General features: G+C 43.3%; 23 non-coding genes and 4 pseudogenes across 23 annotated transcripts; all 27 read left to right on the plus strand.

The window, feature by feature from the left end:
* Positions 1 to 472: 472 nt before the first annotated feature.
* Positions 473 to 591, plus strand: LOC142535192 (5S ribosomal RNA). The gene has a single exon (XR_012817407.1). It is a non-coding gene; the product is annotated as a 5S ribosomal RNA (ribosomal RNA).
* Positions 592 to 1,274: 683 nt separating this feature from the next.
* LOC142535215 (5S ribosomal RNA) lies at positions 1,275 to 1,392 on the plus strand. Its single transcript, XR_012817429.1, has one exon. It is a non-coding gene; the product is annotated as a 5S ribosomal RNA (ribosomal RNA).
* A 684-nt stretch (positions 1,393 to 2,076) lies between these two features.
* On the plus strand, positions 2,077 to 2,195 carry LOC142535201 (5S ribosomal RNA). The gene has a single exon (XR_012817416.1). It is a non-coding gene; the product is annotated as a 5S ribosomal RNA (ribosomal RNA).
* A 686-nt stretch (positions 2,196 to 2,881) lies between these two features.
* Positions 2,882 to 3,000, plus strand: LOC142535202 (5S ribosomal RNA). The gene has a single exon (XR_012817417.1). It is a non-coding gene; the product is annotated as a 5S ribosomal RNA (ribosomal RNA).
* Positions 3,001 to 3,600: 600 nt separating this feature from the next.
* LOC142535197 (5S ribosomal RNA) lies at positions 3,601 to 3,719 on the plus strand. Its single transcript, XR_012817412.1, has one exon. It is a non-coding gene; the product is annotated as a 5S ribosomal RNA (ribosomal RNA).
* A 595-nt stretch (positions 3,720 to 4,314) lies between these two features.
* LOC142535223 (5S ribosomal RNA) lies at positions 4,315 to 4,433 on the plus strand. The gene has a single exon (XR_012817437.1). It is a non-coding gene; the product is annotated as a 5S ribosomal RNA (ribosomal RNA).
* Positions 4,434 to 5,027: 594 nt separating this feature from the next.
* Positions 5,028 to 5,146, plus strand: LOC142535232 (5S ribosomal RNA; annotated as a pseudogene).
* Positions 5,147 to 6,119: 973 nt separating this feature from the next.
* Positions 6,120 to 6,238, plus strand: LOC142535230 (5S ribosomal RNA; annotated as a pseudogene).
* Positions 6,239 to 6,919: 681 nt separating this feature from the next.
* On the plus strand, positions 6,920 to 7,038 carry LOC142535222 (5S ribosomal RNA). Its single transcript, XR_012817436.1, has one exon. It is a non-coding gene; the product is annotated as a 5S ribosomal RNA (ribosomal RNA).
* A 684-nt stretch (positions 7,039 to 7,722) lies between these two features.
* LOC142535194 (5S ribosomal RNA) lies at positions 7,723 to 7,841 on the plus strand. Its single transcript, XR_012817409.1, has one exon. It is a non-coding gene; the product is annotated as a 5S ribosomal RNA (ribosomal RNA).
* Positions 7,842 to 8,524: 683 nt separating this feature from the next.
* On the plus strand, positions 8,525 to 8,643 carry LOC142535205 (5S ribosomal RNA). The gene has a single exon (XR_012817420.1). It is a non-coding gene; the product is annotated as a 5S ribosomal RNA (ribosomal RNA).
* Positions 8,644 to 8,977: 334 nt separating this feature from the next.
* LOC142535220 (5S ribosomal RNA) lies at positions 8,978 to 9,096 on the plus strand. The gene has a single exon (XR_012817434.1). It is a non-coding gene; the product is annotated as a 5S ribosomal RNA (ribosomal RNA).
* A 602-nt stretch (positions 9,097 to 9,698) lies between these two features.
* LOC142535196 (5S ribosomal RNA) lies at positions 9,699 to 9,817 on the plus strand. The gene has a single exon (XR_012817411.1). It is a non-coding gene; the product is annotated as a 5S ribosomal RNA (ribosomal RNA).
* Positions 9,818 to 10,500: 683 nt separating this feature from the next.
* On the plus strand, positions 10,501 to 10,624 carry LOC142535227 (5S ribosomal RNA). Its single transcript, XR_012817439.1, has one exon. It is a non-coding gene; the product is annotated as a 5S ribosomal RNA (ribosomal RNA).
* A 1,964-nt stretch (positions 10,625 to 12,588) lies between these two features.
* Positions 12,589 to 12,707, plus strand: LOC142535189 (5S ribosomal RNA). The gene has a single exon (XR_012817404.1). It is a non-coding gene; the product is annotated as a 5S ribosomal RNA (ribosomal RNA).
* Positions 12,708 to 13,384: 677 nt separating this feature from the next.
* Positions 13,385 to 13,503, plus strand: LOC142535190 (5S ribosomal RNA). The gene has a single exon (XR_012817405.1). It is a non-coding gene; the product is annotated as a 5S ribosomal RNA (ribosomal RNA).
* A 655-nt stretch (positions 13,504 to 14,158) lies between these two features.
* LOC142535216 (5S ribosomal RNA) lies at positions 14,159 to 14,277 on the plus strand. The gene has a single exon (XR_012817430.1). It is a non-coding gene; the product is annotated as a 5S ribosomal RNA (ribosomal RNA).
* Positions 14,278 to 14,959: 682 nt separating this feature from the next.
* Positions 14,960 to 15,077, plus strand: LOC142535206 (5S ribosomal RNA). The gene has a single exon (XR_012817421.1). It is a non-coding gene; the product is annotated as a 5S ribosomal RNA (ribosomal RNA).
* Positions 15,078 to 15,757: 680 nt separating this feature from the next.
* On the plus strand, positions 15,758 to 15,876 carry LOC142535191 (5S ribosomal RNA). Its single transcript, XR_012817406.1, has one exon. It is a non-coding gene; the product is annotated as a 5S ribosomal RNA (ribosomal RNA).
* A 683-nt stretch (positions 15,877 to 16,559) lies between these two features.
* On the plus strand, positions 16,560 to 16,678 carry LOC142535218 (5S ribosomal RNA). The gene has a single exon (XR_012817432.1). It is a non-coding gene; the product is annotated as a 5S ribosomal RNA (ribosomal RNA).
* A 1,697-nt stretch (positions 16,679 to 18,375) lies between these two features.
* Positions 18,376 to 18,493, plus strand: LOC142535204 (5S ribosomal RNA). Its single transcript, XR_012817419.1, has one exon. It is a non-coding gene; the product is annotated as a 5S ribosomal RNA (ribosomal RNA).
* A 1,386-nt stretch (positions 18,494 to 19,879) lies between these two features.
* LOC142535207 (5S ribosomal RNA) lies at positions 19,880 to 19,997 on the plus strand. The gene has a single exon (XR_012817422.1). It is a non-coding gene; the product is annotated as a 5S ribosomal RNA (ribosomal RNA).
* Positions 19,998 to 20,439: 442 nt separating this feature from the next.
* On the plus strand, positions 20,440 to 20,557 carry LOC142535210 (5S ribosomal RNA). Its single transcript, XR_012817424.1, has one exon. It is a non-coding gene; the product is annotated as a 5S ribosomal RNA (ribosomal RNA).
* Positions 20,558 to 21,236: 679 nt separating this feature from the next.
* Positions 21,237 to 21,355, plus strand: LOC142535226 (5S ribosomal RNA). The gene has a single exon (XR_012817438.1). It is a non-coding gene; the product is annotated as a 5S ribosomal RNA (ribosomal RNA).
* A 681-nt stretch (positions 21,356 to 22,036) lies between these two features.
* On the plus strand, positions 22,037 to 22,155 carry LOC142535233 (5S ribosomal RNA; annotated as a pseudogene).
* A 685-nt stretch (positions 22,156 to 22,840) lies between these two features.
* On the plus strand, positions 22,841 to 22,958 carry LOC142535231 (5S ribosomal RNA; annotated as a pseudogene).
* A 671-nt stretch (positions 22,959 to 23,629) lies between these two features.
* On the plus strand, positions 23,630 to 23,748 carry LOC142535219 (5S ribosomal RNA). Its single transcript, XR_012817433.1, has one exon. It is a non-coding gene; the product is annotated as a 5S ribosomal RNA (ribosomal RNA).
* The last annotated feature ends 424 nt before the right edge of the window (positions 23,749 to 24,172 follow it).

Genomic DNA, 24,172 nt, shown 5'->3' on the forward strand with positions numbered 1-24,172 from the left:
TAGCCGATTCGTCTCTAAGACCCTCTAATTTCGATTTTTCCGCTTCTTTTAAGCTTCATTTCCTCGAGAATCCACTTAGGAAGTTCGATTCGATCCGGTTCCATTTTATCGTATCCCAAGCATAATAATAGCTTTACATTCGCTATTTTTTCTTCATATTTTTTTTTTATTTTCTGGGAACGTTTAGCGATTTTTTTGTCGTGAGCCGGTTCTGTACGGAAGGGTATGACGGAGATTACTCCGGAGACAGTTAGTTCATTAAAAACAATTATTTCGACTGTTTTAGCACAGTTTACGCAAACGGTCACGACACGAGGACTGCCCAGGGTGGTCACCCATCCTAGCTCTGCCATCGAGCTAGAACGCTTAACTTAATGGTTCTGATTGGGCGAGAGCAGTGCCGCGTGTTGTCCATCGCCGCCCGCTCCACACGTACTCGAGGGATATAAGAATAAACATCCAACTCAATGTCGGGTGCGATCATACCAGCACTAATGCACCGGATCCCATCAGAACTCAGAAGTTAAGCGTGCTTGGACGAGAGCAGTACTCGGATAGGTGACTCCCTGGGAAGTCCTTGTGTTGCACCTCTTTTCGTGTTTTTCTATTTTTGATTACTTGTTGACAGACGATTTTCGGCTCAAATCATCTGAATCACGATTGGGACGAGATAAGACATTTGAAATCAACGTAGCTCGGGCACTGCCGGATTTGGACAAAAATGTAGCCTAATTTGATTGTAAACTGGCAAACGAACGAGACTCATTACTCCGCAACGAGGTGGCGAGATTTTAGCCGAATTCCTTATCTAAGACCCTCTAATTTGCGATTTTCTGCTTCTGTTAAGCTTCCGTTTCCTCGAGAAATCCGCTTAGAAAGTCCAAAATTCGATTTTTGTTCCATTTTATCGTATACCAGGCATAATAATAGCTTTACATTCGCTATTTTCTTCTTCTTATTTTTTTTCTATTTTCTGGAAACACTTAGCGATTTTTGTTGTCGTGTGCCAGTTCTGTGCGGAAGGGTATGATGCAGATTACTCCGGAGATGGTTAAGTCATTAAAAATAATTATTTCGACAGTTTTAACCATAATTTACGTAAATGGTTGCGACACGAGGACTTCCCAGAGAGGTCACCCATCCTAGCTCTGCCATCGCGCCAAAACGCTTAACTTCATGGTTCTGATTGGGCGAGAGCAGCGCCACGTGTTGTCCATCGCCGCCCGCTCCAAACGTACTCGAGGGATATAAGAATAAACATCCAACTCAATGTCGGGTGCGATCATACCAACACTAATGCACCGGATCCCATCAGAACTCCGAAGTAAAGCTTGCTTGGCGAGAGCAGTACTAGGATGGGTGACCCCCAGGGAAGTCCTCGTGTTGCACCCCTTTTCGTGTTTTTCTATTTTTGATTACTTGTTGACAGACAATTTCGGCTAAAATCATCTGAATCTCGATCGGGACCAGATAAGACATGTGAAATCAACGTAGCTCGGGCACTGCCGGATTTGGACAAAATTGTAGGTTAATTTGATTGTAAACGGGCAAACGAACGAGACTCATTACTCCGCAATGAGCTGGCGAGATTTTAGCCGAATTTCTTCTCTAAGACCCTCTAATTTGCAATTTTCCGTTTTTTTTAAGCTTCCGTTTCCTCGATAAATCTTTATAGGAAGTCCGAAATTCAATTCCGGTTCCATTTTACCGTATCTCCGGCATAATAATATCTTTACATTCGCTATTTTCTTCTTCTTATTTTTTTTTTCTATTTTCTGGTAATATTTAGCGATTTTTGTTGTCGTGAGCCTGTTCTGTGCGGAAGGGTATGACGCATAATACTCCGGAGACGGTTAACTCATTAAAAACAATTATTTCGACTGTTTTAGCCATAATTTACGTAAACGGTCGCGACACGAGGACTGCCAGGGGAGGTCACCCATCCTAGCTCTGCCATTGCTCCAGAACGCTTAACTTCATGGTTCTGATTGGGCGAGAGCTGTGCCGCGTGTTGTCCGTCGCCGCCCGCTTCACACGTACTCGAGGGATATAAGAATAAACATCCCACTCAATGTCGGGTGCGATCATACCAGCACTAATGCACCAGATCCCATCCGAACTCCAAAGTTAAGCGTGCTTGGGCGATATCAGTACTAGGATGGTTGACCCACTGGGAAGTCCTCGTGTTGCACCTCTTTTCATGTTTTTCTATTTTTGATTACTTGTTGACAGACAATTTTCGGCTCAAAGCATCTGAATCTCGATCGGGACAAGATAAGACATGTGAATTCAACGTAGCTCGGGCACTGCCGGATTGGGGAAAAATTGTAGGCTAATTTGAATGTAAACGGGCAAACGAACGAGACTCATTACTCCGCAACGAGGTGGCGAGATTTTAGCCAAATTCCTTCTCTAAGACCCTCTAATTTGCGATTTTCCGCTTCTGTTAAGCTTCCGTTTCCTCAAGAAATCCGCTTAGAAAATTCGAAATTCGATTCCGGTTCAATTTTATCGTATCCCAGGCATAATAATAGCTTTACATTCGCTATTTTCTTCTTCTTATTTTTTTTTCTATTTTTTGGGAACATTTAGCGAATTTTGTTGTCGTGAGACGGTTCCGTGCGGAAAAGGGTATGACGCAGATTACTCCGGAGACGGTTAACTCATTAAAAACAATTATTTCGACTGTTTTAGCCATAATTTACGTAAATGGTCGCGACACGAGGACTGCCCAGGGAGGTCACCCATCCTAGCTCTGCCATCGCGTCGGAACGCTTAACTTCATGGTTCTTATTGTGCGAGAGCAGTGCCGCGTGTTGTCCATCGCCTCTCGCTCCACAAGTACTCGAGGGATATAAGAATAAACATCCCACTCAATGTCGGGTGCGATCATAACAGCACTAATGCACCGGATCCCATCAGAACTCCGAAGTTAAGCGTGCTTGGGCGAGAGCAGTACTAGGTTGGGTGACCCCCTTGGAAGTCCTCGTGTGTCACCCCTTTTCGTGTTTTTATATTTTTTATTACTTGTTGACAGACGATTTTCTGCTCAAATCATCTTAATCTCGATCGAGACCAGATAAGACATGTGAAATCAACGTAGCTCGGGCACTGCCGGATTTGGGCAAAATTGTAGGCTAATTTGATTGTAAACGGGCAAACGAACGAGACTCATTGCTCTGCAATGAGCTGGCGAGATTTTAGCCGAATTCCTTCTCTAAGACCCTCTAATTTGCAATTTTCCGCTTCTGTTAATAGCTTTACGTACTCTATTTTCTTTTTATTTTTTGTTTCTATTTTCTGGTAACATTTATCGATTTTTGTTGTCGTGAGCCAGTTCTGTGCTGAAGGGTATGACGCAGATTACTCTGGAGATGGTTAATTCATTAAAAACAATTATTTCGACTGTTTTATCCATAATTTACATAAATGGTCGCGACACGAGGACTTCCCAGGGAGGTCACTCATCCTAGCTCTGCCATCGCACCAGACGCTTAACTTCATGGTTCTGATTGGGCGAGAGCAGTGCCGCGTGTTGTCCATCGCCTCCCGCTCCACAAGTACTCGAGGGATATAAAAATAAACATCCCAATCAATGTCGGGTGCGATCATACCAGCACTAATGCACCGGATCCCATCAGAACCCCGAAGTTAAGCGTGCTCAGGCGAGAGCAATACTAGGATGGTTGACCCCCTGGGAAGTCCTTGTGTTGCACCCCTTTCCGTGTTTTTCTATTTTTGATTACTTGTTGACAGTCGATTTTCGGCTCAAATCATCTGAATCTCGATCGAGACCAGATAAGACATGTGAAATAAACGTAGCTCGGTCACTGCCGGATTTGGACAAAATTGTAGGCTAATTTAATTGTAAACGGGCAAACGAACGAGGCTCATTACTCCGCAATGAGCTGGCGAGATTTTAGCCGAATTCCTTTTCCAAGACCCTATAATTTTCGATTTTCCGCTTCTGTTAAACTTCCGTTTCCTCGAGAAATCCGCTTAGGAAGTTTGAAATTAGATTCTGGTTCTATTTTATTGTATCCCAGGCATAATAATAGCTTTATATTCGCTATTTTCTTCTTTTTATTTTTTTTCTATTTTCTGGGAACATTTAGCGATTTTTGTTGTCGTGAGCCGGTTCTGTGCGGAAGGGTATGACGCAGATTACTCCGGAGAAGGTTAACTCATTAAAAACAATTATTTCGATCTTAACTTCATGGTTCTGATTGGGCGAGAGCAGTGACGCGTGTTGTCCATCGCCGCCTGCTCCACACGTACTCGAGGGATATAAGAATAAAAATCCCACTCAATGTCGGGGGCGATCATAACGGCACTAATGCACCGGATCCCATCAGAACTACGGAGTTAAGCGTGCTTGTGCGAGAGCAGCACTAGGATGGGTGACCCCCTGGGAAATCTTCGTGTTGCACCTCTTTTCGTGTTTTTCTATTTTTGATTACTTGTTGACGGATGATTTTCGGCTCAAATCATCTGAATCTCGATCAGGACCTGATAAGACATGTGAAATCAACTTAGCTCGGGCACTGCCGAATTTGGACAAAATTGTAGCGTAATTTGATTGTAAACGGGAAAACGAACGAGACTCATTTCTCCGCAATGAGCTGGCGAGATTTTAGCCGAATTCATTCACTAAGACCCTCTAATTTGCGATTTTTCGCTTCTGTTAAGCTTCTGTTTCCTCGAGAAATCCACTTAGGAAGTTCGAAATTCGATTTCGGTTCCATTTTATCGTATCTCATGCATAATAATAGCTTTATCTTTGCTATTTTCTTCTTCTTATTTTTTTCTATTTTCTAGGAACATTTAGCGATTTTTGTTGTCGTGAGCCGGTTATGTGTAGAAGGGTATGACGCAGATTACTCTGGAGACGGTTAAATCATTAAAAACAATTATTTCGAGCTTAACTTCATGGTTCTGATTGGGCGAGAGCAGTGCCGCGTGTTGTCCATCGCCGCCCGCTCCACACGTACTCGAGATATATAAGAATAAAAATCCCAGTCAATGTCGGGTGCGATCATACCAGAACTAATGCACCGGATCCCATCTTAACTCCGAAGTTAAGCGTGCTTGGGCGAGAGCAGTACTAGGATGAATGACTCCCTGGGAAGTCCTCGTGTTGAACACCTTTTCGTGTTTTTCTATTTTTGATTACTTGTTGACAGACGATTTTCGTCTCAAATCATCTGAATCTCGATCGAGACCAGATATGACATGTGAAATCAACATAGCTCGGGCACTGACTCATTACTCCGCAATAAGCGGGGCGAGATTTTAGCCGAATTCCTTCTCTAAGACCCTCTAGTTTGCGATTTTCCCCTTGTTTTAAGCTTCCGTTTCCTCGAGAAATCCGCTTAGGAAGTTCGAAATTCGATTCATGTTCCATTTTATCATATCACAAGCATAAAAATAGCTTTACATTCGCTATTTTCTTTTTCTTATTTTTTTTCTATTTTCTGGGAACATTTAGCGATTTTTGTTGTCGTGAGCCGGTTAAGTGCGGAAGGGTTCGACGCAGATTATTCTGGAGACGGTTAACTCATTAAAAACAATTATTTCGACTATTTTAGCCATAGTTTACGTAAACGATCGCGACACGAGGACTTCCCAGGGAGGTCACCCATCCCAGCTCTGCCATCACGCCAGAACGCTCAACTTCATGGTTCTGATTGGGCGAGATATAAGAATAAAAATCGCACTCAATGTAACTGCCGGATTTTGACAAAATTGTAGCCTAATTTGATTGTAAACGGGCAAACGAACGAGACTCATTACTCCGCATTGAGCTTGCGAGATTTTAGCCGAATTCATTCTCTAAGACCCTCTAATTTGCGATTTTCCGCTTCTGTTAAGCTTCTGTTTCCTTGAGAAATCCGCTTAGTGAGTTCATAATTCGATTCCGGTTCCATTTTATCGTATCCCACTCAATGTGCGGAAGCGTATGACGCAGATTACTCTGGAGACGGTTAACTAATTAAAAACAATTATTTCGAGCTTAACTTCATGGTTCTGATTGGGCGAGAGCAGTGCCGCGAGTTGTCCATCGCCGCCTGCTCCACACGTACTCGAGAGATATAAGAATAAAAATCCCACCCAATTTCGGGTGCGATAATACCAGAACTAATGCACCGGATCCCATCAGAACACTGAAGTTAAGCGTGCTTGGGCGAGAGCTGTACTAGGATGAGTGACCCCCTGGGAAGTCCTGGTGTTGCATCCCTTTTCGTGTTTTTCTATTTTTGATTACTTGTTGACAGACGATTTTCGGCTCAAATCATCTGAATCTCGATCCAGACCAGATAAGACATGTGAAATCAACGTAGCTCGGGAACTGCCGGATTTTGACAAAATTGTAGCCTAATTTGATTGTAAATGGGCAAACGAACGAGACTCATTACTCCGCAATGAGCTGGCGAGATTTTAGCCGAATTCCTTCTCTAATACCCTATAATTTGCGATTTTCCGCTTCTGTTAAGCTTCCGTTTCCTCGAGAAATCCGCTTAGGAAGTTCGAAATTCGATTCCTGTTCCATTTTATCGTATCTCAAGCATAATAATAGCTTTACATTCGCTATTTTTTCTTCTTATTTTTTTTCTATTTTCTGGGAACATTTAGAAATTTTTGTTGTCGTGAGCCGGTTCTGTGCGGAAGAGTATGACGCAGATTACTCCGGAGACGGTTAACTCATTAAAAACAATTATTTCGACAGTTTTAGCCATAATTTACGTAAACGATCGCGACACGAGGACTTCCCAAGGAGGTCACCCATCCTAGCTTTGCCATCGCGCCAGAACGCTAACTTCATGGTTCTGATTGGGCGATAGTAGTGCCGCGTGTTGTCCATCGCCTCTCGCTCCACACGTACTCGAGGGATATAAGAATAAATATCGTTGTCAATGTTGGGTGCAATCATACCAGCACTAATGCACCGGATCCCATCAGAATTCCGAAGTTAAGCGTGCTTGGGCAAGTGTAGTACTAGGATGGGTGACTCCTTGGGAAGTCCTGGTATTGCACCCCTTTTCGTGTTTTTCTTTTTTTTATTACTTGTTGACAGACGATTTTCGACTCAAATCATCTGAATCTCGATCGGGACAAGATAAGACATGTGATATCAACGTAGCTCGGGCACTGCCGGATTTGGACAAAATTGTAGGTTAATTTGATTGTAAACGGGCAAACGAACGAGACTCATTACTCCGCAACGAGGTGACGAGATGTTAGCCGAATTCCTTCTCTAAGACCCTCTAATTCACAATTTTTCGCTTCCCTTAAGCTTGCGTTTCCGCGAGAAATCCGCTTAGGAAGTTCGAAATTCGATTCCGGTTCCATTTTATCGTATCCCTGGCATAATAATAGCTTTACATTCGCTATTTTCTTCTTCTTATTTTTTTTTCTATTTTCTTGGAACATTTAGCGATTTTTGTTGTCGTGAGCCGGTTGTGTGCGGAAGGGTATTACGCAGATTACTCCGGAGATGGTTAACTCATTAAAAACAATTATTTCGACTGTTTTAGCCATAATTTACGTAAATGGTCGCGACACGAGGTTTTCCCAGGGAGGTCAACCATCCTAGCTCTGCCATCGCGCCAGAATGCTTAACTTCATGGTTCTGATTGGGCGAGAGAAGTGCCGCGTGTTGTCAATCGCAGCCCGCTCCATACGTACTCGAGGGATATAAGAATAAACATCCCAGTCAATGTCTGGTGCGATCATACAAGCACTAATGCACCGGATCCCATCAGAACTCTGAAGTTAAGCGTGCCTAGGCGAGAGAAGTACTAGGATGGATGACCCCCTGGGAAGTCCTCGTGTTACACCCCTTTTCATTTTTTCTAATTTTGATTACTTGTTGACAGACGATTTTAGGCTCAAATCATCTGAATCTCGAACGGGACCAGATAAGACATGTGAAATCAAAGCAGGTCGGGCATTGCCGGATTTGAACAAAATTGTAGGCTAATTTGATTGTAAACGGGCAAACGAACGAGACTCGTTACTCCGCAATGAGCTAGCGAGAGTTTAGCCGAATTCTTTCTTTAAGACCCTCTAATTTGCAATTTTCCGCTTCTGTTAAGCTTCCGTTTCCTCGAGAAATCCGCTTAGGAAGTTCGAAATTCGATTCCTGTTCCATTTTATCGTATCTCAGGCATAATAATAGGTTTACATTCGCTATTTTCTTCTTCTTATTTTTTTTTCTATTTTCTGGGAACATTTAGCGATTTTTATTGTCGTGAGCCGGTTCTGTGCAGAAGGGTATGACGCAGATTACTCCGGAGACGGTTAACTCATTAAAAACAATTATTTCGAATGTTTTAGCCATAATTTACGTAAACGGTCGCGACACGAGGAATTTCCAGGGAGGTCACCAATCCTAGCTCTGCCATCGCGCCAGAACGCTTATTTTCATGGTTCTGATTGGGCAATAACAGTGCCGTGTGTTGTCCATCGCCGCCCGCTCCACACGTACTCGAGGGATATAAGAATAGACATCCCACACAATGTCGGGTGCGATCATACAAGCACTAATGCACCAGATCCCATCAGAACTCCAAAGTTAAGCATGCTTGGGCGAGAGCAGTACTAGAACGGGTGACCCCCTGGGAAGTCCTCGTGTTGCACCCCTCTTCGTGTTTTTCTATTTTTGATTACTTATTGACAGACGATTTTTAGCTCAAATCATCTGAATCTCGATCGAAACCATATAAGACATGCGAAATCAACGTATATCGGACACTGCTGGATTTGGACAAAATTGTAGGCTAATTTGATTGTAAACGGGCAAACGAACGAGACTCAATACTCCGCAACGAGGTGGCGAGTTTTAGCCGAATTCCTTCTCTAAGACCCTCTAATTTGCGATTTTCCGCTTCTGTTAAGCTTCTGTTTCCTTGAGAAATCCGCTTAGTGAGTTCATAATTCGATTCCGGTTCCATTTTATCGTATCCCACTCAATGTCGGGTGCGATCATACCAGCACTAATGCACTGGATCTCAGCAGAACTCCGAAGTTAGGCGTGCTTGGGCGAGAGCAGTACTAGGATGGGTGACCCCCTAGGAAGTCCTCTTGTTGCACCTATTTTTCGTGTTTTTCTATTTTTGATTACTTGTTGACAGACGATTTTTCATTTCAAATCATCTGAATCTCGATCGGGACCAGATAAGACATGGGAAATAAACGTAGCTCGGGCACTGCCGGAATTGGACAAAATTGTAGGCTAATTTTATTGTAAACGGGCAAAAGAACGAGACTCATTACTCCGCAACGAGGTGGCGAGATTTTAGCCTAATTCCATCTCTAAGTCCCTCTAATTTGAGATTTTCCGCTTCTGTTAAGTTTCCGTTTTCTCGAGAAATCCGCTTAGAAAGTTCAAAATTCGATTCTGGTTTCATTTTATCGTATCTCATGCATAATAATAGCTTTACATTCGCTATTTTCCTATTCTTATTTTTTTCAATTTTTTAGTAACATTTAGCAATTTTTGTTGTCGTGAGCCGGTTCTGTGTGGTAGGTCCAGACACGAGGACTTCCAAGGGAGGTCACCCATCTTAGCTCTGCCGTCGCGCCAGAACGCTTAACTTCATTGTTATGATTGGGCGAGAGCAGTGCCGCGTGTTGTCCATCGCCGCCCGCTCCACACGTACTCGAGGGATATAAGAATAAACATCCCACTCAATGTCAGGTGCGATCATACCAGCACTAATGCACCAGATCCCATCAGAACTCTGAAGTTAAGCGTGCTTGGGCGAGAGCAGTACTAGGATGGGTGACTCCCTGTGAAGCCCTATTGTTGCACCCCTTTTCGTGTTTTTTTATTTTTGATTACTTGTGGACAGACGATTTGGGCTCAAATCATCTGAATCTCGATCGGGACCAGATAAGACTTCTGAAATCAGCGTAGCTCGGGCTATGCCGGATTTTGACAAAATTGTAGGCTAATTTGATTGTAAACGGGCAAACGAACGAGAATCATTGCTCCGCAATGAGCTGGTGAGATTTTAGCCGAATTTTTTCTCTAGGACCCTCTAATTTGCGATTTTCCGCTTCTTTTAAGCTTCTGTTTCCTTGAGAAATCAGCTTAGGAAGTTCGAAATTCGATTACTGTTCCATTTTGTCGTATCCCAATCATAATAATATCTTTAAATTCGCTATTTTCTTCTTCCTATTTTTTTTTCTATTTTCTGGGAACATTTAGCGATTTTTGTTGTCGTGAGCCGGTTCTGTGCGGAAGGGTATGACGCATATTACTCCGGAGACGGTTAACTCATTAAAAACAATTATTTCGACTGTTTTAGCGATAATTTACGTAAACGGTCGCGACACGAGGTCTTCCCAGGGAGGTCACCCATCCTAGCTCTTCCGTCGCGCCAGAACGCTTAACTTCATCGTTCTAATTGGGCGAGAGCAGTGCCACGTGTTTTCCATCGCCGCCCGCTCCACACGTACTCGAGAGATATAAGAATAAACATCCCACTCAATGTCGGATGCGATCATACTAGCACTAATGCACTGGATCCCATCAGAACTCCGAAGTTAAGCGTGCTTGGGCGATAGCAGTACTAGGATGGGTGACCCGACCCCCTAGGAAGTCCTCGTGTTGCACCCCTTTTCGTGTTTTTTTATTTTTGATTACTTGTTGACAGACGATTTTTGGCTCAAATCATCAAAATCTCGGTCGGGACCAGATAAGACATGTGAAATCAACCTAGCTTGGGCACTGCCGGATTTTGACAAAATTGTAGCCTAATTTGATTGTAGACGGGCAAACGAACGAGACTCATTCCTTCGCAATGAGCTGGCGAGATTTTAGCCGAATTCCTTCTCTACGACCCTCTAATTTGCGATTTTCCGCTTCTGTTAAGCTTCCGTTTCCTCGAGAAATCCGCTTAGGAAGTTCGAAATTAAATTCCGGTTCCATTTTATCTTATCTCAAGCATAATAATAGCTTTACATTCGTTATTTTCTTATTCTTAATTTTTTTCTATTTTCTGGGAACATTTAGCGATTTTTGTTGTCGTGAGCCGGTTCTGTTCGGAAGGGTATGACGCAGATTACTCCGGAGACGGTTAACTCATTAAAAACAATTATTTCGACTGTTTTAGCCATAATTTACATAAACAATCGCGACACGAGGACAGCCCACGAGGACGCCAGAACGCTTAACTTCATGGTTCTGATTGGGCGAGAGAAGTGCCGCGTGTTGTCCATCGCCGCCCGCTCCACACGTACTCGAGGGATATAAGAATACACATCCCACTCAATGTCGGGTGCGATCATACAAGCACTAATGCACTAAGCGATCATACGAGCCTCATTACTCCGCAACGAGCTGGCGAGATTTTAGCCGAATTCATTCTATAAGACCCTCTAATTTGCGATTTTCCGATTCTGTTAATCTTCCGTTTCCTTGAGAAATCTTCTAAGCAAGTTTGAAATTCGATTTCGGTTCCATTTTATAGTATACCAAGCATAATAATAGCTTTACATTCGCTATTTTCTTTTTCTTATTTTTTTCTATTTTCTGGGAACATTTAGCGATTTTTATTGTCGTGAGCCGGTTCTGTGCAGAAGGATATGACGAAGATTACTCCGGAGATGGTTAACTCATTAAAAACAATTATTTCGAATGTTTTAGCCATAATTTACGTAAACGGTCGCGACACGAGGACTGCCCAGGGAGGTCACCAATCCTAGCTCTGCCATCGCGCCAGAAGGCTTAATTTCATGGTTTTTATTGGGCGAGAGCAGTACCGCGTGTTGTCCATCGCCGCCTGCTCCACACGTACTCGAGGGATATAAGAATAAAAATCCCACTCAATGTCGGGTGCGATCATACCAGCACTAATGCACCAGATCCCATCAGAACTCCGAAGTTAAGCATGCTTGGGCGAGAGCAGTACTATTTTTGGTTTCTTGTTGACATACGATTTTTGGCTCAAATCATCTGAATCTCGATCAGGACCAGATAAGACATGTGAAATCAACGTAGCTCGGGCACTGCCAGATTTGAACAAAATTGTAGCCTAATTTGATTGTAAACGGGCGAACGAACGAGACTCATTACTCCGCGATGATTTGACAAGATTTCACCCGAATTTCTTCTTTAAGACACTCTAATTTGAGATTTTTCGCTTCTGTTAAGATTCCGTTTCCTCGAGAAATCCGCTAAGGAAGTTTGAAATTCGATTCTGGTTCCATTTTATCGTATCTCAGGCATAATAATGGCTTTACATTTGCTATTTTCTTATTCTTATTTTTTTTTCTATTTTCTGGGAACATTTAGCGATTTTTTTTGTCGTGAGCCGGTACTGTGCGGAAGGGTATAACGCAGATTACTCTGAAGACGGTTAACTCATTAAAAACAATTATTTCGACTGTTTTATCTATAATTGACGTAAACGGTCGCGACACGAGGACTTCCCAGGGAGGTCACCCAACCTAGCTCTTCCATCGCGCTAGAACGCTTAACTTCATTGTTCTGATTGGGCGAGAGCAGTGCCGCGTGTTGTCCATCGCCGCCCGCTCCACACGTACTCGAGGGATATAAGAATAAAAATACCACTTAATGTCGGGTGCGATCATACCAGCACTAATGCACCGGATCTCATCAGAACTCCAAAGTTAAGCATGCTTGGGCGAGAGCAGTACTAGAATGGGTGACCCCCTTGGAAGTTCTCGTGTTGCACCCCTTTTCGTGTTTTTCTATTTTTGATTACTTGTTGACAGAAAATTTTCGGCTCAAATCATCTGAATCTCGATCGGCACCACATGGAAAATAAACGTAGCTCGGGCTCTGCCGGATTTGGAAAAAATTGTAGGATAATTTGATTGTAAACGGGCAAACGAACGAGACTCATTACTCCGCAATGAGCTGACGAGATTTTAGCCGAATTCCTTCTCTAAGACCCTCTAATTTGCGATTTTCCGCTTCTGTTAAACTTCTGTTTCCTCGAGAAATCCGCTTAGGAAGTCCGAAATTCGATTCCGATTTTATTTTATCGTATCCCAGGCATAATAATAGCTTTACATTCGCTATTTTCTTCTTCTTAATTTTTTTTCTATTTTCTGGGAAGATTTAGCGATTTTTGTTGTCCTGAGCCGGTTCTATGCGGAAGGGTATGACGCAGATTACTCCGGAGATGATTAACTCAATAAAAACAAATATTTCGACTGTTTTAGCCATAATTTACGTAAACGATCGCGACACGAGGATTTACCAGGGAGTGTCACCCATCTTAGCTCTTCCATCGCGCCAGAACGCTTAACTCAATGGTTCTGATTGGGCGAGAGCAGTGGCGAGTGTTGTCCATCGCCGCCTGCTCCTACGTACTCGATGGATATAGGAATAAACATCCCACTTAATGTCAAGTGCGATCATACCAGCACTAATGCACCGAATCCCATCAGAACTGCGAAGTTAAGCGTGCTTGGGCGAGAGCAGTACTAGGATGGGTGACCACGTGGGAAGTCCTCGTGTTGCACCCCTTTTCGTGTTTTTCTATTTTTGATTACTTGTTGACAGACGATTTTCGGCTCAAATCATCTGAATCTCGATCGGGACCAGATAAGACATGTGAAATCAACGTAGCTCGTGCACTGCCGGATTTTGACAAAATTGTAACCAAATTTGATTGTTCCGCAATGAGCTGGCGAGATTTTAGCCGAATTCCGTCTCTAAGACACTCTAATTTGAGATTTTCCGCTTCTGTTAAGCTTCCGTTTCCTCGAGAAATCCGCTTAGGAAGTTCGAAATTCGATTTCGGTTCCATTTTATCTTATCTCAGGCATAATAATAGCTTTACATTCGTTATTTTCTTATTCATAATTTTTTTCTATTTTCTGGGAACATTTAGCAATTTTTGTTGTCGTGAGCCGATTCTGTGCGGAAGGGTATGACGCAGATTACTCCGGAGACGGTTAACTCATTAAAAACAATTATTTCGACTGTTTTATCCATAATTTACGTAAACGGTCGCGACACGAGGACTTTCGAGGGAGGTCACTCATCCTAGCTCTGCCATCGTGCCAGAACGCTTAACTTCATGGTTCTGATTGGCCGAGAGAAGTGCCACGTGTGGTCCATCGCCGTCAGCTCCACACGTACTCGAGGGATATAAGAATAACAATCCCACTAAATTTCGAGTGCCATTATACCAGCAATAATGCACCGGATCCCATCAGAACACCGAAGTTAAGCGTGCTTGGGCGAGAGCAGTACTAGGGTGGGTGACCCCCTTGGAAGTCCTCGTGTTGCACCCATTTTCGTGTTTTTCTATTTTTGATTACTTGTTGACAGACGATTTTTGGCTCAAATCATCTGAATCTCGATCGGGACCAGATAAGACATGTGAAATCAACGTAGATCGGGCACTGCCGGATTTGGACAAAATTGTAGGCTAATTTGATTGTAAACGGGCAAACGAACGAGACTCATCACTCCGCAACGAGGTGGCGAGATTTTAGCCTAATTCCTTCTCTAAGACCCTCTAATTTGAGATTTTCAGCTTCTGCTAGGCTTCCGTTTCCTCGAGAAATCCGCTTAGGAAGTTCGAAATTCGATTCCAGATCCATTTTATCGTATCTCATGCATAATAATAGCTTTACATTCGCTATTTTCTTCTTCTTATTTTTTTCTATTTTCTGGGAACATTTAACAATTTTTGTTGTCGTGAGCCGGTTCTGTGCGGAAGTGTATGATACACATTAGTCTGGAGACGGTTAACTCATTAAAAACAAATATTTCGACTGTTTTAGCCATAATTTACGTAAACGATCACGACACGAAGATTTACCAGGGAGTGTCACCCATCCTAGCTCTTCCATCGCGCCAGAACGCTTAACTTCATGGTTCTTATTGGGCGAGAGCAGTGCCGAGTGTTGTCCATCGCCGCCCGCTCCTATGTACTCAAGGGATATAAGAATAAACTTCCCACTCAATGTCGGGTGCGATCATACCAGCACTAATGCTCCGGATCCCATCAGAACTCCGAAGTTAAGCGTGCTTGGGCGAGAGGAGTACTAGAATGGGTGACGCCTTGGAATTCCTCGTGTTACACTCCTTTTCGTGTTTTTCTATTTTTGATTATTTGTTTACAGACGATTTTCGGCTCAAATCATCTGAATCTCGATCGGGACCAGATAAGACATGGGAAATCAACGTAGCTCGGGCACTGCCGGATTTTGACAAAATTGTAGGCTAATTTGATTGTAAACGGGCAAACGAACGAGACTCTTTACTCCGCAACGAGGTGGCGAGATTTTAGCCTAATTCCTTCTCTAAGACCCTCTAATTTCAGAATTTCAGCTTCTGTTAGGCTTCCGTTTCCTCGAGAAATACGCTTAGAAAGTTCGAAATTCGATTCCGATTTCATTTTATCATATCCCAGGCATAATAATAGCTTTACATTCGCTATTTTCTTCTTCTTAATTTTTTTATTTTCTAGGAACATTTAGCGATTTTTGTTGTCGTGAGCCGGTTCTGTGCGAAAGGTTATGACGCATATTACTCCGGAGACGGTTAACTCATTAAAAACAAATATTTCGACTGTTTTGGTCATAATTTACGTAAACGATCGCGACACGAGGATTTACCAGGGAGTGTCACCAATCCTAGCTCTTCCATTGCGCTAGAACGCTTAACTTCATGGTTCTTATTGGGCGAGAGCAGTGCCGAGTGTTGTCCATCGCGCCCGCTCCTACGTACTCAAGGGATATAAGAATAAACTTCCCACTCAATGTCGGGTGCGATCATACCAGCACTAATGCGCCGGATCCCATCAGAACTCCAAAGTTAAGCGTGCTTGGGTGAGAGCAGTACTAGGATGGGTGACCCCCTGTGAATTCCTCATGTAGCACCCCTTTTCATGTTTTTCTATTTTTGATTACTTGTTGACAGACGATTTTCTGCTCAAATCATCTGAATCTCGATCGGGACCAGATAAGACATGTGAAATCAACGTAGCTCGGGCACTGCCGGATTTTGACAAAATTGTAAACTAATTTGATTGTAAATGGGCAAACGAACGAGACTTATTACTCCGCAATGAGCTGACGAGATTTTAGCCGAATTCCTTCTCTAAGACCCTCTAATTTGCGATTTTCTGCTTCTGTTAAGCTTCTGTTTCCTCGAGAAATCCGCTTAGGAAGTTCGAAATTCGATTCCGGTTCCATTTTATCTTATCTCAGGCATAATAATAGCTTTACATTCGTTATTTTCTTTTTCTTAATTTTTTTCTATTTTCTGGGAACATTTAGCGATTTTTGTTGTCGTGAGCCGGTTCTGTTCGGTAGGGTATGACGCAGATTACTCCGGAGATAGTTAACTCATTAAAAACAATTATTTCGACTGTTTTATCCATAATTTACGTAAACAGTCGCGACACAAGGACTTCTGAGGGAGGTCACCCATCCTAGCTCTGCCATCATGCCAGAACGCTTAACTTCATGGTTCTGATTGGGCAAGAGAAGTGCCGGGTGTTGTCCATCGCCGTCCGCTCCACACGTACTCGAGGGATATAAGAATAAAAATCCAACTGAATGTCGAGTGCGATTATACCAGCACTAATGCACCGGATCCCATCAGAACCCCGAAGTTAAGCGTGCTTGGGCGACAGCAGTACTAGGATGGGTGACCCATAAAGAAGTCCTCGTGTTGCACCCCTTTTCGTGTTTTTCTATTTTTGATTACTTGTTGACAGACGATTTTCGGCTCAAATCATCTGAATCTCGATCGGGACAAAATGAGACATTTTTTTTTTCTATTTTCTGTGAACATTTAGCGATTTTTGTTGTTGTGAGCCGGTTCTGTGCGGAAGGGTATGACTCAGATTACTCTGGAGACGATTAACTAATAAAAAACAATTATTTCGACTGTTTTAGCCATAATTTAAGTAAACGATCGCGACACGAGGACTTCCCATGGAGGTCACCCATCCTAGCTCTTCCATCGCGCCAGAACGCTTAACTTCAAGGTTCTGATTGAGCGAGAGCAGTGCCGCGTGTTGTCCATCGCCGCCCGCTCCACACGTACTCGAGGTATATAAGAATACAAATCCCTCTCAATGTCGGGTGCGATCATACCAGCACTAATGCACCGGATCCCATCAGAACTCCGAAGTTAAGCGTGCTTGGGCGAGAGCAGTACTATTATGGGTGAGCCGCTTCTGTACGGAAGGGTATGACACAAATTAGTCCGGAGACGTTTAACTCATTAAAAACAATTATTTCGACTGTTTTACCTATAATTTACGTAAGGAGTCGTGACACGAGGACTTCCCAGGGAGGTCACCCATCCTAGCTCTACCATCGCACCAGAACGCTTAACTTTATGGTTCTGATTGGACGAGAGCAGTGGCACGCGTGTTGTCCATCGCCGCCAGCTCCACACGTACTCGAGAGCAGTACTAGGATGGGTGACCCCCTTGGAAGTCCTGGGGTTGTACCCCTTTTCGTGTTTTTCTATTATTGATTACTTGTTGACAGACGATTTTCAGCTCAAATCATCTGAATCTCGGTCGGGACCAGATTAGACATGTGAAATCAACGTAGATCGGGCACTGCCGGATTTGGACAAAATTGTAGGCTAATTTGATTGTAAACGGACAAACGAACGAGACTCATTACTCCGCAATGAGCTGGCGAGATTTTAGCCGAATTCCTTCTCTAAGACCCTCTAATTTGCGATTTTCCGCTTCTGTTAATTATCCGTTTCCTAATGAAATCCGCTTAGGAAGTTCGAAATTCGATTCATGTTCCATTTTATCATATCCCAGGCATAATATAAGCTTTACCTTCGCTATTTTCTTCTTCTTATTTTTTTTTGTATTTTTGGGAACATTTAGCAATTTTTGTTGTCGTGAGCCGGTTCAGTGCGGAAGGGTATAACGTAGATTACTCAGGAGACGGTTAACTCATTAAAAATAATTATTTCGACTATTTAGCCATAATTTACGTAAACGGTCGCGACACGAGGACTGCCCAGGGAGGTTACCCATCCTAGCTCTGCCATCGCGCCAGAACGCTTAACACTTAATTTCGTTTCCTCGAGAAATCCGCTTAGGTAGTTCAAAATTTGATTCCGTTTCCATTTTATCGTATCCAAGGCATAATAGTAGCTTTACATTCGACTCTTTTAGTCATAATTTAAAAAACAATTATTTCGACTCTTTTAGTCATAATTTATGTACACGGTCGCGACAAGAGGTTTGCCCAGGGAGGTCACCCATTCTCGCTCTGCCATCGCGCCTGAACGCTTAACTTCATGGTTTTGATTGGGCGAGAGAAGTGCCGCGTGTTGTCTATCGCCGCCCGCTCCACATGTACTCGAGGGATATAAGAATAAACATCCCACTCAATGTCGGGTGCGATCATACCAGCACTAATGCACCGGATCCCATCAGAACTCCGAAGTTAAGCGTTCATGGCGAGAGCAATACTATGATGGGTGACCCCCTGGGAAGTCCTCGTGTTGCACCCCTAATCGTGTTTTTTTATTTTTGATTGCTTGCTGACAGACTATTTTCGGTTCAAATAATCTGAATCTCTATCGGGACCAGATAAAACATGTGAAATCAACGTAGCTCGAGAAATGCCGGATTTGGACAAAATTGTACACTAATTTGATTGTAAACGGGCAAAGGAACGAGACTCATTGCGATTTTCTGCTTCTGTTAAGTTTCCGTTTCCTCGAGAAATTCGCTTAGGAAGTCGAAATTCGATTCCATTTCCATTTTATCGTATCCCAGGCATAATAATAGCATTACATTCGCTATTTTCTTCTTATTATTTTTTTTTATTTTCTGGGAACATTTAGCGATTTTTGTTGTAGTGAGCCGGTTATGTGCGGAAGGGTATGACGCAGATTACTCCGTGGACAGTTAACTCATTAAAAAACAATTATTTCGACTGTTTTAGCCATAATTTACGTAAACGGTCGCGACACGAGGACTTCCCTGGGAGGTCACCCATCCTAACTCTGCCATCAGCTAGAACGCTTAACTTCATGGTTCTGATTGGGCTAGAGCAGTGCCGCGTATTGTCCATCGCCGCCTGCTCCACACGTACTCGAGGATATAAGAATAAACATCCCACTCAATGTCGGGTGCGATCGTACCAGCCCTAATGCACCAGATCCCATCGGAACTCTGAAGTTAAGCGTGATTGGGCGAGAGCAGTACTAGGATGTCCTTGTTTTGCAACCCTTTTCGTGTTTTTCTATTTTTGATTACTTGTTGACTGACGATTTTCAGCTCAAATCATCTGAATCTCGATCGGGACCAGATAAGACATGTGAAATAAACGTAGCTCGGGCACTGCCGGATTTGGACAAAATTGTAGGCTAATTTGATTGTAAACGGGCAAACGAACGAGACTCATTACTCCGCAACGAGGTTGCGAGATTTTAGCCGAACTCCTTCTCTAAGACCCTCTAAATTGCGATTTTCCGCTTTTGTTAAGCTTCTGTTTTCTCGAGAAATCAGCTTAGGAAGTCCGAAATTCGATTCCGGTTCCATTTTATAGTATCCAGGCATAATAATAGCTTTACATTCGTTATTTTCTTCTTCTTATTTTTTTTCTATTTTCTGGGAACATTTAGCGATTTTTGTTGTCGTGAGCCGGTTCTGTGCGGAAGGGTATGACACAGATTACTCCGGAAATGGTTAACTCAGTAAAAACAATTATTTCGACTGTTTAAGCCATAATTTACGTAAACGGTCGGAGGTCACCCATCCTAGCTCTTCCATTGCGACAGAACGCTTTACTTCATGGTTCTGATTGGGCTTGAGCAGTGCCGAGTGTTGTCCATCGCCGCCCGCTCCACACGTACTCGAGAGATATAAGAATAAACATCCTACTCAATGTCGGGTGCGATCATACCAGCACTAATGCACCGCATCCCATCAGAACTCCGAAGTTAAGCATGCTTGGGCGAGAGCAGTACTAGGATAGGTGACCCCTTGGAAGTCCTCGTGTTGCACCCCTTTTCGTGATTTTCTATTTTTGATTACTCGAGAAATCCGCTAATAAAGTCCGAAATTCGATTCCGGTTCCATTTTATCGTATCCCAGGTATAATAATAGCTTTACATTCGCTATTTTCTTCTTCTTTTTTTCTATTTTCTGGGAACATTTAGCCATTTTTGTTGTCGTGAGTCGGTTCTGTGCGGAAGGGAATGATGCAGAGTACTCCGGAGACGGTTAACTTTTTAAAAAAAATTATTTCGACTGTTTTAGCCATAATTTACGTAAACGGTCGCGTCACGAGGACTTCCAAGGAAGGTCACCCATCCTAGCTCTGCCATCGCGCGAGAACGCTTAACTTCATGGTTCTGATTGGGCCAGAGCAGTGCCGCGTGTTGTCCATCGTCGCCCGCTCCACACGTACTCGAGAGATATAAGAAGAATAAACATCCCACTCAATGTCGGGTGCGATCATACCAGCACTAATGCACCGGATCCTATCAGAACTCCGATGTTAAGCGTGCTTGGGCAAGAGCAGTACTAGGCTGGGTGACCCCTTGGAAGTCCTCGTGTTGCAACCCTTTTCGTGATTTTCTATTTTTGATTACTTGTTGACAGCCAATTTTCGGCTCAAATCATCTGAATCTCGATCGGGACCAGATAAGGCATGTGAAATCAACGTAGCTCGGGAACTGCCGGATTTGGAAAAAATTGTAGCCTAATTTGATTGTAAACGGGCAAACGAACGAGACTCATTACTCCGCAATGAGCTGACGAGATTTTAGCCGAATTCCTTCTCTAAGACCCTCTAATTTGCGATTTTCTGCTTTTGTTAAGCTTCCGTTTCATCGAGAAATCCGCGTAGGAAGTTCGAAATTCGATTCCGGTTCCATTTTATCGTATCCCAGGCATAATAATAGCTTTACATTCGCTATTTTCTTCTTCTTAATTTCTATTTTCTGGGAACATTTAGCGATTTTTGTTGTCGTGAGCCGGTTCTGTGCGGCAGTGTATGAGGTAGATTACTCCGGATTCGATTAACTCATTAAAAACAATTATTTCAACTGTTTTAGCCATAATTTACGTAAACGGTCGCGACACGAGGACTTCCCTGGGAGGTCACCCATCATAGCTCTGCCATCGCGCTAGAACGCTTAACTTCATGGTTCTTATTGGGAGAGAGCAGTGCCGCGTGTTGTCCATCGCCGCCCGCTCCACACGTACTCGAGGGATATAAGAATAAAAATCCCACTCAATGTCGGGTGCGATCATACCAGCACTAATGCACCGGATCCCATCAGAACTCTGAAGTCAACCGTGCTAGGGCTAGAGCAGTACTAGGATTGGTGACCCCCTGGGAAGTCCTCATGTTGCACCTCTTTTCGTGTTAATTTATTTTTGATTACTTGTTGACAGACGTTTTTCGGCTCAAATCATCTGAATCTCGATCGGGACTAGATAAGACATGTGAAATCAACGTAGCTCGGGCATTGCCGGATTTGGACAAAATTGTAGCCTAATTTGATTGTAAACGGGCAAAAAAATGAGACTCATTGCTCTGCAATGAGCTGACAAGATTTTAGCCGAATTCCTTCTCTAATACCCTCTAATTTGCGATTTTCCACTTCTGTTAAGCTTCTGTTTCCTCGAGAAATCCGCTTAGGAAGTTCTAAATTCGATTCTTGTTCCATTTTATCGTATCTCAGACATAATAATAGCTTTATATTCGCTATTTTCTTCTTCTTATTTTTTTTCTATTTTCTGGGAACATTTAGCGATTTTTATTGTTGTTAGCCGGTTCTGTGCGGAAGGGTATGACGCAGATTACTCCGGAGACGGTTAACTCATTAAAACAATTATTTCGACTGTTTTAGCCATAATTTACTTAAACGGTCGCGACACGAGGACTTCCCAGGGAGGTCACCCATACTAACTCTGCCATCGCGCCAGAACGCTAACTTCATGGTTCTTATTGGGCGAGAGCAATGCCGCGTGTTGTCCATCGCCGCCCGCTCCACACGTACTCGAGGAATATAAGAATAAACATCCTACTCAATGTCGGGTGCGATCATACCAGCACTAATGCACCGGATCCCATCAGAACTCCAATGTCAACCGTGCTTGGGCTAGAGCAGTACTAGGATGGGTGTCGCCCTGCGAAGTCCTCGTGTTGTACCTCTTTTCGTGTTAATCTATTTTTGTTTACTTGTTGACAGACGATTTTCGGCTCAAATCATCTGAATCTCGATCGGCACCAGATAAGACATGTGAAATCAACGTAGCTCGGGCAGTGCCGGATTTGGACAAAATTATTTCCTAATTTGATTGTAAACGGGCAAACGAACGAGACACATTACTCCGCAATGAGATGGCGAGATGTTAGCCGAATTTCTTCTCTAAGACCCTCTAATTTGCGATTTTCCGCTTCTGTTAAGCTTCCGTTTCCTCAAGAAATCCTCTTAGAAAGTTTGAAATTCGATTCCTGTTCCATTTTATCGTATCTCAGGCATAATAATAGCTTTACATTCGATATTTTATTCTTCTTATTTTTTTTTTCTATTTTCTGGGAACATTTAGCGATTTTTGTTGCCGTGAGCCGGTTCTGTGCGGAAGGGTATGACGCAGATTACTCCGGAGACAGTTAACTCATTAAAAACAATTATTTCTATTGTTTTAGCCATAATTTACGTAAACGGTCCCGACACGAGGACTTCCCATGGGAGGTCACCCATCCTAGCTCTGCCATCGCGCCAGAACGCAAACTTCATGGTTCTGATTGGGCGAGTGCAGTGCCGCGTGTTGTCCATCGCCGCCCGCTCCACACGTACTCAGGAGATAAAAGAATAAACATTCCACTCAATGTTGGGTGCGATCATACCAGCAATAATGCACCGGATCCCATCAAAACTCCGAAGTTAAGCGTGCTTGGGCAAGAGCAGTGCAAGGATGGGTAACCCCTGGGAAGTCCTCGTGTTGCTCCCCTTTTCGTGAGTTTCTATTTTTGATTACTTGTTGACAGCCGATTTTCGGCTCAAATAATCTGAATCTCGATCGGGACTAGATAAAACTTGTGAAATCAACGTAGCTCGGGCACTGCCGGATTTGGACAAAATTGTAGCCTAATTTGATTGTAAATGGGCAACGAACGAGGATCATTGCGGATCGAGATTTTAGCCGAATTCCTTCTCCAAAGCCCTCTAATTTACGATTTTCCGCTTCAGTTAAGCTTCTGTTTCATCGAGAAATCCGCTTAGGAAGTTCGAAATTCGATTCCTGTTCCATTTTCTCGTATATCATGCATAATAATAGCTTTACATTCGCTGTTTTCTTCTTCTTATTTTTTTTCTATTTTCTGGGAACATTTAGCGATTTTTGTTGCCGTGAGCTGGTTCTGTGCCAAAGGGTATGTCGCAGATTACTCCGGAGACGGTTAACTTATTAAAAACAATTATTTCGACTGTTTTAGCAATAATTTACGTATACGATCGCGACACGAGGACTTCCTAGGAAGGTCACCCATCCTAGCTTTGCCATCGCGTCAGAACGCTTAACTTCATGGTTCTGATTGGGCGAGAGCAGTGCCGCGTGTTGTCCATCGTCGCACGCTCCACACGTACTCGAAAGATATAAGAATAAAAATCGCACTCAATGTCTGGTGCGATCATACCAGCACTAATGCACTGGATTTCATCAGAACTCCGAAGTTAAGCGTGCTTGGGCGAGAGCAATACTAGGATGGGTGACCCCCTTGGAAGTCGTAGTGTTGCACCCCTTTTCGTGTTTTTCTATTTTTGATTACTTGTTGACAGACGATTTTCGGCTCAAATCATCTGAATCTCGATCGGGACCAGATAGGACATGTGAAATCAACGTAGCTCGGGCACTGCCGGATTTGGACAAAATTGTAGGCTAATTTGATTGTAAACGGGCAAACGGACGAGACTAATTGCGGACTGGCGAGATTTTAGCCGAATTTCATCTCTAAGACCCACTAATTTGCGATTTTCCGCTTCTGTTAAGCTTCCGTTTCCTCGAAAAATCTGCTTAGGAAGTTCGAAATTCGACTCCCGGTAGGTGACCCATCCTAGCTCTGCCATCGCGCCAGAACGCTTAATTTCATGGTTTTGATTGGGCGAGAGCAGTGCCGCTTGTTGTCTATCGCCGCCCGCTTCACACGTACTCGAGGGATATAAGAA

The sequence above is a fragment of the Primulina tabacum genome, unplaced genomic scaffold (assembly GCF_025594145.1).
Source record: "Primulina tabacum isolate GXHZ01 unplaced genomic scaffold, ASM2559414v2 Contig892, whole genome shotgun sequence".
Classification (NCBI taxonomy): Eukaryota; Viridiplantae; Streptophyta; class Magnoliopsida; order Lamiales; family Gesneriaceae; genus Primulina; species Primulina tabacum.